The sequence below is a fragment of the Phasianus colchicus genome, chromosome 3 (genome assembly GCF_987193195.1).
Source record: "Phasianus colchicus chromosome 3, bPhaCol1.hap1.1, whole genome shotgun sequence".
Lineage (NCBI taxonomy): Eukaryota > Metazoa > Chordata > Aves > Galliformes > Phasianidae > Phasianus > Phasianus colchicus.
In genome coordinates this window covers 18,018,566-18,029,931 of record NC_143438.1, presented here as the reverse complement: position 1 = coordinate 18,029,931, position 11,366 = coordinate 18,018,566, and the positions used below count along the sequence as shown (strand labels likewise).

At 38.9% G+C, this 11,366-nt stretch overlaps 1 long non-coding RNA gene and 1 pseudogene across 1 annotated transcript; one reads left to right on the top strand and one right to left on the bottom strand.

Annotated features, from left to right (window-relative positions):
- Window positions 1-1,991: 1,991 nt before the first annotated feature.
- On the bottom strand, window positions 1,992-5,300 carry LOC116226511 (kinesin-like protein KIF23 pseudogene; annotated as a pseudogene).
- A 142-nt stretch (window positions 5,301-5,442) lies between these two features.
- Window positions 5,443-10,824, top strand: LOC149918440 (uncharacterized). Its single transcript, XR_016465454.1, has 3 exons — window positions 5,443-5,525; window positions 10,472-10,550; window positions 10,676-10,824. It is a non-coding gene; the product is annotated as an uncharacterized LOC149918440 (long non-coding RNA).
- Window positions 10,825-11,366: the final 542 nt, after the last annotated feature.

Genomic DNA, 11,366 nt, shown 5'->3' with positions numbered 1-11,366 from the left:
TATCAAATGTTTTCATTCTAGAAAACAGAGCTACTATGTGAATTCGATTAATGATCTGTAGAGAAAGTTTAACTGATGAGTCCTTCAGAATGTTTAACTGTCATGTCTTGATGCAGCAGATCAAACTGCATCTTCTGTGAGGTCTTATAAGCTCTGGCAGAGAGGGAAGAAAACATGCTTAAGAGCTTTGCTAGTCTGGGACCAAAGTATTTAGCTCTGGCTGTATTGTGAAGGTCAAGGAAAACAGTTTAGAACCACATGGACATAGGTTTACATCTGTTTACTAGGATTCATTATCTGGTCTTCAATAATAATCAGAATCCTAAAAAACAAACTGAAAACCAAATTTTTTTTAAAAAAAAAAAAAAAACATCAAAACAATCATCTTTCAACCTGTCTTCTGACCTACTGTACTGTTGTCAGATGTTCTCAGAAATCAAGGGAATGGCAATGCCACCATATCCTCACACGCAGGCTTTGTGGGGCTTATGATATATCAGCACTATTATCCTGTCTGGCAGCAGTGTACATCAGAGCACTGTAGAAAAATAGCATGTTGTTTAGGTTTCCTATAAAATTGGTCAAATTTCTTGTAATGTTTAAACCAAGAAAAAAGTTTAAATAGATTTCAGTGCTTTCAGTTATAATTGCAATGAAAAATTTTCAGGGCTTGCTACTGACTGGATAACATCACTGATATCTTTTCAAGTGGCAAGATACATTTTACTATGAGCCAATCTTTGCATCATTAGGCACAAGAATGGTTTTATTAATTAATAAAGGAAGCAATAATCTACTTTACTTTACATTGATGGAGGAAATATGTTAGAGACTGTCATTAAAATCTGGGTCCAGATGATGTCAATCGCTCAAGCATTACTTGAATGATTTTAAATGAAATTAGAATTCTAGTCCAAGGTCAACAATGAAGATATGCTTAGGATGTATGTTCAAATATTTCTGGAATAGGGATCAGAAAATATTATAAATGTTAAAAAAATATAGTAGTTTAAAAGAGTAATTGTTTAGCTTAAATTTATTTAAAGAAATGCTATCTTTTTTACCATTGTTGTTATTATTAATTTTACAGCCTAAATACTTCTTGCAAGAGATGCAACTGCATAGCCAATACATGAAAAACAGCAGCATTTAATATCATTATATTTTGTGTCTTCATAAATGTAGTCAGCTAAAGTCTAACACAGACCAATAATTAATGATACTTATAGATTAGTTTCACAGTCCAAAAAGTATCTTTTTCAGCATTACAATTGGAAACCACAGTATGGTTTAAATAATCTTGCTACCTGTCATCTTTCCTATTTTAGAAATAAATGCTATCATGGTATCATGTATTCCTTAGCAGAGAAGTAACAGCTAGATGCCATTGTTACAGTGGTATAACATTTTTGAGTAATGATAGTCTGCGTAGACAATTCCTAAAAACCGAACAAACAAAAAACTTGCTTACTCTTAAGAGACCTTATTCCCTACAAGAAACAATGAAGCTACAACATTTATTTAACTTGACAAATTATATTAGTTTAATCTTTGTGAAGATTATTTTCCCTGGCTGCCTTAGACATATTGTCGGAGCCAATTTACTACTTCAGGAATGAATAAACTGACACACATTAAAAAAAAAAAAAAAAAAAAAAAAAAAAATCATTTAAATGTTCTTTGTGACAAAAAAAGAGGTAAAAAGGGAACAGTCTATAAAGAATCTAATCCAATTCTGATATGATTACAGACTGTAATAAAAAATGCAGGGTTGACACAACAAAAATGATTTAGATTAACAGGTACATTTGGAAAGTGCATTAGCCTTTGTTTCCATGTAGACAGGTATCCATCAAATTCTGAAAGGAGTATGCATATAGGCATGTTGATGATATTGTTTGGGTCACTAGATACATATATCATTTCCTGGAATAGAAGGAAAAGAAGAAAATTGGCTAATGGTCAGAGGCCAAAACAGTTTTTAATATCCATCAAAATAAACTAGATTGCTGTCTTAGTTTATGGCGTTCTTCCAGGACTTCAATAAGCTTTGGAAGCGTTTGATCATCATTAATATCCAATAGCTCGCACGAAGGCAAGGGAGGAAAGTTCTGCAAAAATATTTCTGAAGCAGATTGCTCTTCTGTTTCTCCATTAATTGGGCCACCTCGAATCTCCAGTTTCCTGGCCAGCTCCTCTCTGAAGGCCTGATTCCTGAAGCGCCGTCCTGGTGTTAAACCACACAGTGGTCTGTCGACAGGCCTTGCAACCTCCACCTCCTGTGTCATCTCTGCAAAACGCATGACTTGCAGGCTTTCCTCGTAGTCCTCAGCTTTAGGATTAACACATACAATCATACGCACTTTCCCTTCACCATCAAAATAGTTCTTGAAGAGATGAGTCAGTTTGGAATCTCTGTAGGGCACCATCTTATTTGTTCCATACATCTGGTTTTCCCGTAGAACTTCAATACATGTTCTTAACGTCATTAATGACTGATTAATATTACTTGCTTCTCGCAACCTGTTCCCTTCAGCTTTTGTTCTATTTGTCCTTTCACTTCCAGCTAGATCAACTAAAGACAGCTGGCTTAAAGTAATCCGTTCCTTCTCCTGCAGCACATTATCTCCATCTGCATCCAGAGGTGCCTGAGCCAACTTGATCATGAAAACTCCATGAGACCGACTGGATTCTCGATTCAGCTGAGTGTTTGCAATACGCCTCTTCTTCTGCCCTTTCCAAAAGACTTCAAAAGCTTCCTCTGTGGATTTCACCTCTACTTCTGTGCATCCCGTGACATACATGTTATGATTCTGGTCCTCACGAAGTATTTTGGATTGTGGAGGTTTGGGTTTTATCAGGTCAAAAGGAGTCTCTTCCAGGAGGTCATAAATGTAGTTGTTGTAGATCTCGATGTAGGAGACAAAGACACTGTAGACATTATCTTCATCAACTTCTTCCACTTTGCAGTGATCTTGCACGTTGATCATATCAGCAAACTCCGGATCTACCTGTCTCTTGCCAGAAGGAGTTTTGGAAACAGGCATGGCATCTCTTTTTTGTCGCTCTAACAGAGCATCTACTTCACACTGAACATCCACACCATTCTTGTCATCAAGCTTAAAAACAAATCTCTTGGCCTGGAACGGTCCTATGCTGTTGAAGATCATAGCCAAACACCGTGGAAGAAGCCCTCCATCACCAGGAGATCCTGTCATAGTGTGGGTTTTCCCACTGCCTGTCACCCCATATGTAAAAAGGAGACCGTTTTTCCCACGAATGAGATCTTCCACGAGAGGTTTGGCCACTACATCAAAAAGCTGCTTTTGAGCAACAAGGGTACCAAACACTTCCTTAAATGAATACTGCGTCTCCCGGTACTCCCCGTTGCGGAATATCCTGTATCCGTCGGGCTGGTGGATCTGCACCGTGCTCTCGTTGATCACCTCGATGCAGCATTCCTCCGGATGACTGGAGGAAGGGTCACGTCACTCCCATTTACAAGAAAGGGAGCAAGGAGGACCCTGGGAACTACAGGCCGGTGAGTCTCACCTCTGTGCCTGGGAAGATCATGGAACAGATCATCCTGGATGACATGCTTGATCACATGAGGAAAGGGCGTGTGATCCATGACAGCCAGCACGGCTTCACCAGAGGAAGGTCATGCTTGACCAATCTGGTGGCCTTTTATGATGGAGTGACGGCATCGGTGGACAAGGGAAAGGCGACCGATGTCATTTACCTGGACTTGAGCAAGGCCTTTGACATGGTCCCCCACCACATCCTTATCTCCAAACTGGAGGGATGTGGATTTGATGGGTGGACCACTCGATGGATAAGAAACTGGTTGAAAGGCCGCAGACAGAGGGTGATCATCAATGGCTCTATGTCCAGGTGGAGGCTGGTAACGAGCGGCGTCCCCCAGGGGTCTGTCTTGGGACCGGTGCTCTTTAACATCTTTATCAATGACATTGATGACGGAATTGAGTGCACCCTCAGCAAGTTTGCTGACGACACCAAGCTGAGTGGTGTGGTTGACACAGTTGAAGGACGGGATGCCATTCAGAGGGACCTCGAGAGGCTAGAAAGGTGGGCCCGGGTGAACCTGATGAGGTTCAACACTGCAAAGTGCAGAGTTTTGCACTTGGGCCGGAGGAATCCCAGGCATCCCTACAGACTGGAAGGAGAGGTCCTTGAGAGCAGCCCTGTGGAGAAGGACCTGGGGGTCTTGGTAGACGAAAAACTTAACATGAGCCAGCAGTGTGCCCTTGCAGCTCGTAAGGCAAATGGGATCCTGGGCTCCATCAGAAGAGGGGTGGCCAGCAGGGACAGAGAGGTGATTGTTCCCCTCTACTCTGCTCTTGTGAGGCCCCATCTGGAATACTGCGTCCAGGTCTGGAGCCCCCAGTACAAGAAAGACAGGGAGCTGTTGGAGAGGGTCCAGAGGAGGGCCACAAAGATGATCAGGGGACTGGAGCACCTCCCCTATGAGGACAGGCTGAGGGAGCTGGGCTTGTTCAGCCTGGAGAAAAGAAGGCTGCGGGGTGACCTCATTGCAGCCTTTCAGTACATAAAGGGAGCCTACAAAGAGGAGGGGAATCAACTCTTTGAAAGGGTGAGTGACAGCAGGACAAGGGGAAATGGTTTTAAGCTGAGGGAAGGGAGATTTAGGTTGGATGTCAGGGGGAAATTCTTTACGGAGAGAGTGGTGAGGTACTGGAACAGGCTGCCCAGGGAGGTTGTGGATGCCCCGTCCCTGGAGGTGTTCAAAGCCAGATTGGATGGGGCCCTGGGCAGTCTGGTCTAGCATTAGGTGGAATGGTGGTGGCCCTGCATGTGGCAGGGGGGTTGGAGATTCATGATCCTTGAGGTCCCTTCCAACCCTGGCAATTCTGTGATTCTGTGATTCTGTGCTGTAGTTCTGTGAGTAATACAGTACAATGAACTAGGTATATATGACATAATAAATGAAAGTGACCATTCATTTCTCTGAGCATTGCTCAAAAGAGGCAGCTTTGGTTTAAGTAGGCTAGGGGGCATGGAAATGGAGATGTGCTTCCCACAGCAATCCTCAGTACCAATACAAACTGGGGGATGAAAGCATTGAGAGCAGCCCTGCTGAAAAAGACCTAGGGTTACTGGTGGATGGGAAGTTGGACATGAGCCAGTAATGTGCCCATGTAGCCCAGAAGGCCAACTTATTCCTGGGCTGCATCAAAAAAAGTTGTGGTCAGAAGGGCGAGGAAGGTGCTTTTGTCCCTCAGCTCTGTGCTTGTGAAGTCTCACCTGGAGTACTGCATCCAGTTGTGGAGTCCTCAGTACAGGAGGGACATAGACAAACCTGTTGGAGCACGGTCAGAGGAGGGCCACAAAAACAATCCACGGGATGGGACACCTCTTCTATGACATAAGGCTGAAAGAGGTGGGGCTCTTCAGCCTGGAGAAGGCTACAAGGTGGCCTGAGAGCGGCCTTTCTGTATCTAAAGGGGAACTATAGGAAAGAAGGGGACAGACTCTGCAGCAGGGTCTGTGGCGATAAAACATGGGGTAATGGTTTCAAGCTCAAAGAGGGTAGAATTATGTTAGATATAAGGAAATAGTCTTTTACAGTGAGGGTGGTGAGGCACTGCAACAGGTTGCCCAGTGATGTGGTTGATGCCCCATTCCTGGAGACTTTCAAGGCAAAGCTGCATCAGGCCCTGGGCAACCTGATCTAGCTGAAGTGGTGTCCCTCTTCATTGCAGAGGAGTTGAACTAGATGGCCTTCAGAGATCCCTTCCAACTCTAAGGATTCTATATAAGGATTCTGTACTCCCTACCCTTCATCTCTTGCCTGTGTTCATGTTGCTATCTACTGGCTTGATGATACTCCATTTGAATGAGAGTCTAAAATATTTAATGAAATATATTACAATATCTTATTTTATTTTTTCTTTATATAACTGTGCACTAGGTTTGGTTTTGATTTGTGTGCGTATGTGTTATTTCATAACGATAAACCAGAATTGCATGCCCTTATTTTGCCCTTCATCCAAACTACATCTTGAAATCAAGATATACTCTTGAATTTGATCTTGCTTTCTTCTCAGGAACTGCGATAGTGCTTCATTCTTACATATATTACCATTGTCTGATCAGAAGGTGATGCTATTATGGATAGTTTATGGGAATAACATAGAAGGAAGGGCTGATGCTTATACAATAGTGTGATAATTTTCTATGACATATTTCACCTCTAAGCATCTCAAAGAGCTTTATAAATTGATTTATATTCTGCACACAAGGATAATTTCATCCATTTTTATTAGCTGTGCAGCAACACTTCAGTTTAGGACAGGAATTAAAGGCTATATCCAACCCAAAATGCAACGTGAATGTACTCATAAAGCATAACTTTATCAGTACTTCAATCCATTCCCTTTCAGTACTGTATCTCTAGCAAAGCATTGTTTCTAAAATATTAGGCAACTGAAAGATATACTGTCCAGATGCAAAATTCAATTGAATGTGTTCACAAAATAGTTGTATTCTTTTGCAAAGAATCAATCAGGATACAGTGCATCTTGTAATTGTAATTTTAAAATGTGTGCTTCTGTTTCTGTGATATTCCTGATTCCAATTTTAATTTCCTTCTAGTTTTTACAGTGATGTGATGTGATAGGCATGACTTACATGAAAGTATACATCAGCTAAGTTTGTGTTTGTCCAGTGGGATTCACTTGAGGACTTTAGAGAAATGAAAGATTTCAGAAAATAATCATTATGATATTTAGCCAGTTTCTTCGCTGAATTTATTCAGAATCTTGTTTCACCATCCATTCTTTTAACTCTAAATTTGTGTCAACATACTTTTTTATTTATTAAGACAAAGGTTGAGCGCCTTTGCATAGGCAAAGATGTTATTTTGTAATTGGTTTTTAACTTATTTATAGATTGTATTGAACTCAATGAAAGCTCAAAAAATAGAATCAAAACAGAAATGTTTTGAAAAATCAGCTTACACTTTACTTTCTAAAAAAACAAACAAACAGAGTCATTAGTACCTGTAATGCTTTCTTGGAAAAATAAATATCTGAAAACACAAAAGCTATGCAGATCAGCTTTCTGAGATCACAATGATAGCATAATTTACCACTGGATTTAAGGTTAATATTCACCTGGAGGTACTCAGAACTATTATTTGATCATGGTTAGTGTGACTGTTTAAAGAACAGTTCCATTCAGTAACATATTTATTGTGCTTTCATTGAGTTCTTGCATTAGAAAATATAAATTTATTTCTACAGTTGTACTTCAGAACTTCTTTTCTTGGAATGTTCCCATAACTTTATAGAACCCAAAAAAAGTAACTAAGTCAGAGAGTCAGTCTCACTGACTGATATTCTGACTGCTGTGTGAACCACAGATAGCATTACAAAGACTAGCAGTAAACTCTTACTATGGTCTTTCAGGATAACTTTGCAGAATGTTTCTGTAATTCCATGGGATAAGGAGCTGTACTTCAATATCAGTGTTTATTTCTCTTTCTCTCCTTTATCCCCCCCCCCTTTTTTTTTTTTCTTGTAGTATAGATAATCATATTTGCTTTAGAAAACCAGAAGTGACCTCTGCTTTTAATGAAACTTGAGATTCTCCCTAGATGTGGATAACAGCAGTTACTGAGTGGTTTCATGATAGAGAAAGGACCCGTAGTTTCTGTTCCCAAGGGATATTATTAGAGACCTTAAGAATTCAGGGAAGAATGAAACAACATGAGTGCTATGGGTTCCATTATGGGTTTTGACAGGATGACTTTTGTATCACACAATTCTTTTCTGATATCTGACAATCTACGTTTAATAAAGAAAAATATCTGTTACTTTGATGTAGAAATGGAAGCTTGGTTCTGAAGTGCCAACATTTACCTCATGCAGCCATTAGCTCTGAAATTGTAGGCTAACTACAGCCAAGTTAGTATTTTTAGCCTACGAAGTAGAATCCTTCATGCCTATGTATTTGTGAAATAGGATGTATATGTTAGCGGTTGACAAAAATAACAGCAATTTCAGTTGTTGTTGTCAGCAAGGCTGGTTAGCAGCAGCTTAGTGTAGGATGAGCACAGCACTGCTGAGGTCAGGTCAGAATGCAGCTGCCTAAATTTAATCTGCCCATTGTGGCAATTATGAAGCTGACAGTGGCTATTTAATAGATAAGAGATTGGAGGGACATCTAATGTGAAATCTTCTGAAGTGCTGCTTAATATGGTATTGGAGTGCTGCAGTAGTTCAGAACAAAGACAGCCTCTGCTTTCCTTGAATTTGATATAAGACAATATATATATAACATGGATTAATTGGGTTTTGTATAAGATCAGAATACAAGGTGTATGACTACCCTGCAATTATTCCTGGTGTGCTAGGTGACAATGTCTGAAAAAAATAGTGCGATGTTTAAAAAGAACTTTTTTCTATAATAACCAGTTTTCACCAGATTAAGGCAGCTAGGCAAAGAACAGTGAATCAAATCTAATTTATAATCTCCTGTAAATTTTGTTTTTATGTTTAATCTAATATAGCCTTTCTTTGGGTTTGTAAGAACTGTTTTGAGTTTATAGTGTTCCAGTGGGAAGCAAGGTGCTGTGGATTTAATTGGATGATTCTATAAAGGTGGGGAAAGTGCAGCAATTAGAAATAACAAATATGAGATAGTAACTAGTCCATGACTGTTAATAATTAAAAAGAAAACATGAATAATGACCATTAATGCTTGAAGATCTCTTTGAGTATATGAATTTTCTCACTCAGCAAACTCTTAATTAAAAAAAAAAAAAAAGAGAGAAAAAAATATCCTTAATATCCTTCAGTTTTCCTGTAATGCTGAAAGCCCGTATATCTTTGGACAACAAGTGTATAATAAAAGGAAACCAAGAGCATGCAAACACTTTCCATATTAATTTAGCAGTCAATTCACCAAATATTTCTTACCAGTTTACACTTTTAACTTCAGGAAAGGTTTGGGACAGATTTGACACTTGATAGTCTATATTTATAACTTGTAGATCAAATTCCTCTAGAGAATTAAAAATATTCCCTCTTGGCAAACATTGCTATAAAGATACAAACACAGTAAGTTTTTCTGGTTCACTCTATAAAGGCAACCAGGCAGTTAGTTTTCTGATGGAGAACTATTATTTCATTGAATGTTCAGAGCTACTTTCCACCTTGAAATATCAGTGAACAGCAACACAATTCCATAAACTGCTAAGCTAAAAAAACAGTCCATGTGTTCTACTTAAAAATGCCTTATCTATTTTATTTTAATTATAAATGCAGCAGATTTTTTCCTACTCAGTGTTAATAATGATGGTACCAAATAGAAATACATTAATGTTTTCTAAAAGAAACTGAATATTACCATCAAGACAGCTTATTAGTCAGCTTCCCACCAACTCACCCCCAAAATACCCTATACAAGAAAGTTAAGTTACAGTCAGGATATCTGAAACTAGTCACTATAAATACTGTCAATCTCATTTTCAACTATAACACATGTACCAACTGAAAACATTTTGAGTGTATAAATATTCTACCTTGATAGGCTTAATTGCCATGAATACATCACGAGGCCTTTGCTTTACAAGGGATATAAATTAAAAACAGGGCTAAATATGCTTGTATGGAAGTCAGCCATAGAAATAGTAACAGTAAATGCATTGGGGTCAGGGTGGGAATATGGATAATGGATATTGTGACTTCTGAACATGCATTAGTATCGCCAGTAATTTCATGAGGGACATCATTTTATTTTAAGATCTGGAAGATGTCTGGAATTACTTTAAAGACAACTGCTTGTCTGTTGTTTCATGTGAGTTTCTACTGTTGGCAGCAGAAAGGGAGCTCACACAAGCATGTGAAAGCAGCCCAGCCATTGCAGAATGTACCCTGGCATAAGCCGATTTACTTTGCTTCTCAGAGTATAGTGATACATGATCTTAGAAAAGTGACTTCCTTTAGTGCTGACTGTGAAACTTTACTGCCATAAGGAGAAAAATGTAGGCATTATTCCCAGTGCCACTGTGTTATTCTTTCCATTATATCCTCATATCTTCCAGCTGCTTACTGTAAAATACTTCTCCAGTGGGAGTTAAAACCAAAATATACAATCATCCTGAACAATTTTGCTATTTATCCAGGCTATTTTTCTTCTGCTTTAATGAGCTGTTTATCTGATGGCTCACATTTATGAAGCTTTTATTAGTGTTTGGGACCCTCAACTCAAAAAATTAGTTACGTTGATCTGAGACTATACATTGAAAGTCAGGGAGCCTAAGAGCTAAATCAAATAAATGTATGTTTCTTTTGTACTAACAAACTTTATCTGGCAACAAGCACACAGGCAATCCATGTAGATAACAGCTCAGTTGCAACCTCTATTCTTTCATATTTCTCTCATTCAGTTTTTTGAATTTCTCTGATTTCTCTGATTTTCTCAGAAATTGAATGTGGGGACATGTCAAACCTTACTCTTAACAGTTAAAGAAGAGGGCTGACCTTTAAAGAGGGGTGCTTAAGGTTAGTAGCCATGTTCTTCCCGGCCTTCTGAACTGAGCTTACCCCTTACATGTGTCACTAGCACGTCTTTTACATGGAATTCTTCCATTGTTATTTTTTCTCTGTGTTGTCTTTTGTCTTTTCAGCCACTCCTTTTCATTGTGGATACCAGTTGTTGGAACTCATATGCCTGAAATCACAAAAGCCACCAAAGCAGCCAACTGTGACTGGCTGTTATTGACTATTTCTTTTGAAATACAAAGGTTAAAAGAAGAGCTGCCTTTTAACTGTGCAACTTTTTAATGACCTTTTGACTTGCTGTTCCAAAGAGAAGTAAAAAAAAAAAAAAAATCTACACAACTGCGAAGTGGTCTTCAGCAACCAAAGATATCTTTCCTTATAACAGTCAAAGAACTGTTCTTTATCACTCTTTGTCAAATAATTTTGTGGGTATGTGAAGTTCTTTGTACTGCTTTTTCAGTTTATGTGCTCCTATGTGTTTATCATGAAGTGTTTGCTGTGTTGTGTTCCAACACTTTGTGAATCACTAGTATTTTGCCCAGTTTCAGTACGTCTTTGTATGGGATCATAACAAGATTGTATCATTATCCATGCCAAATCCATTTTGAGGAAAGGATAAAGCTTTTCTGAAAGGACTAGTAATTTTAAGGCTCCTTTTGTTATCCAAGAAGTAGTAACAGAACAGAATCAAATCAATTTTGATTCTTCCTGCTGGTATCCTTGCAACCATTGAGGAAAGACATAATTCACTCTTCTTTTTCCTACTTCAAACCAAGTTCTACTTTCTTACATTCACTGTCAGACAGATGGGAATGG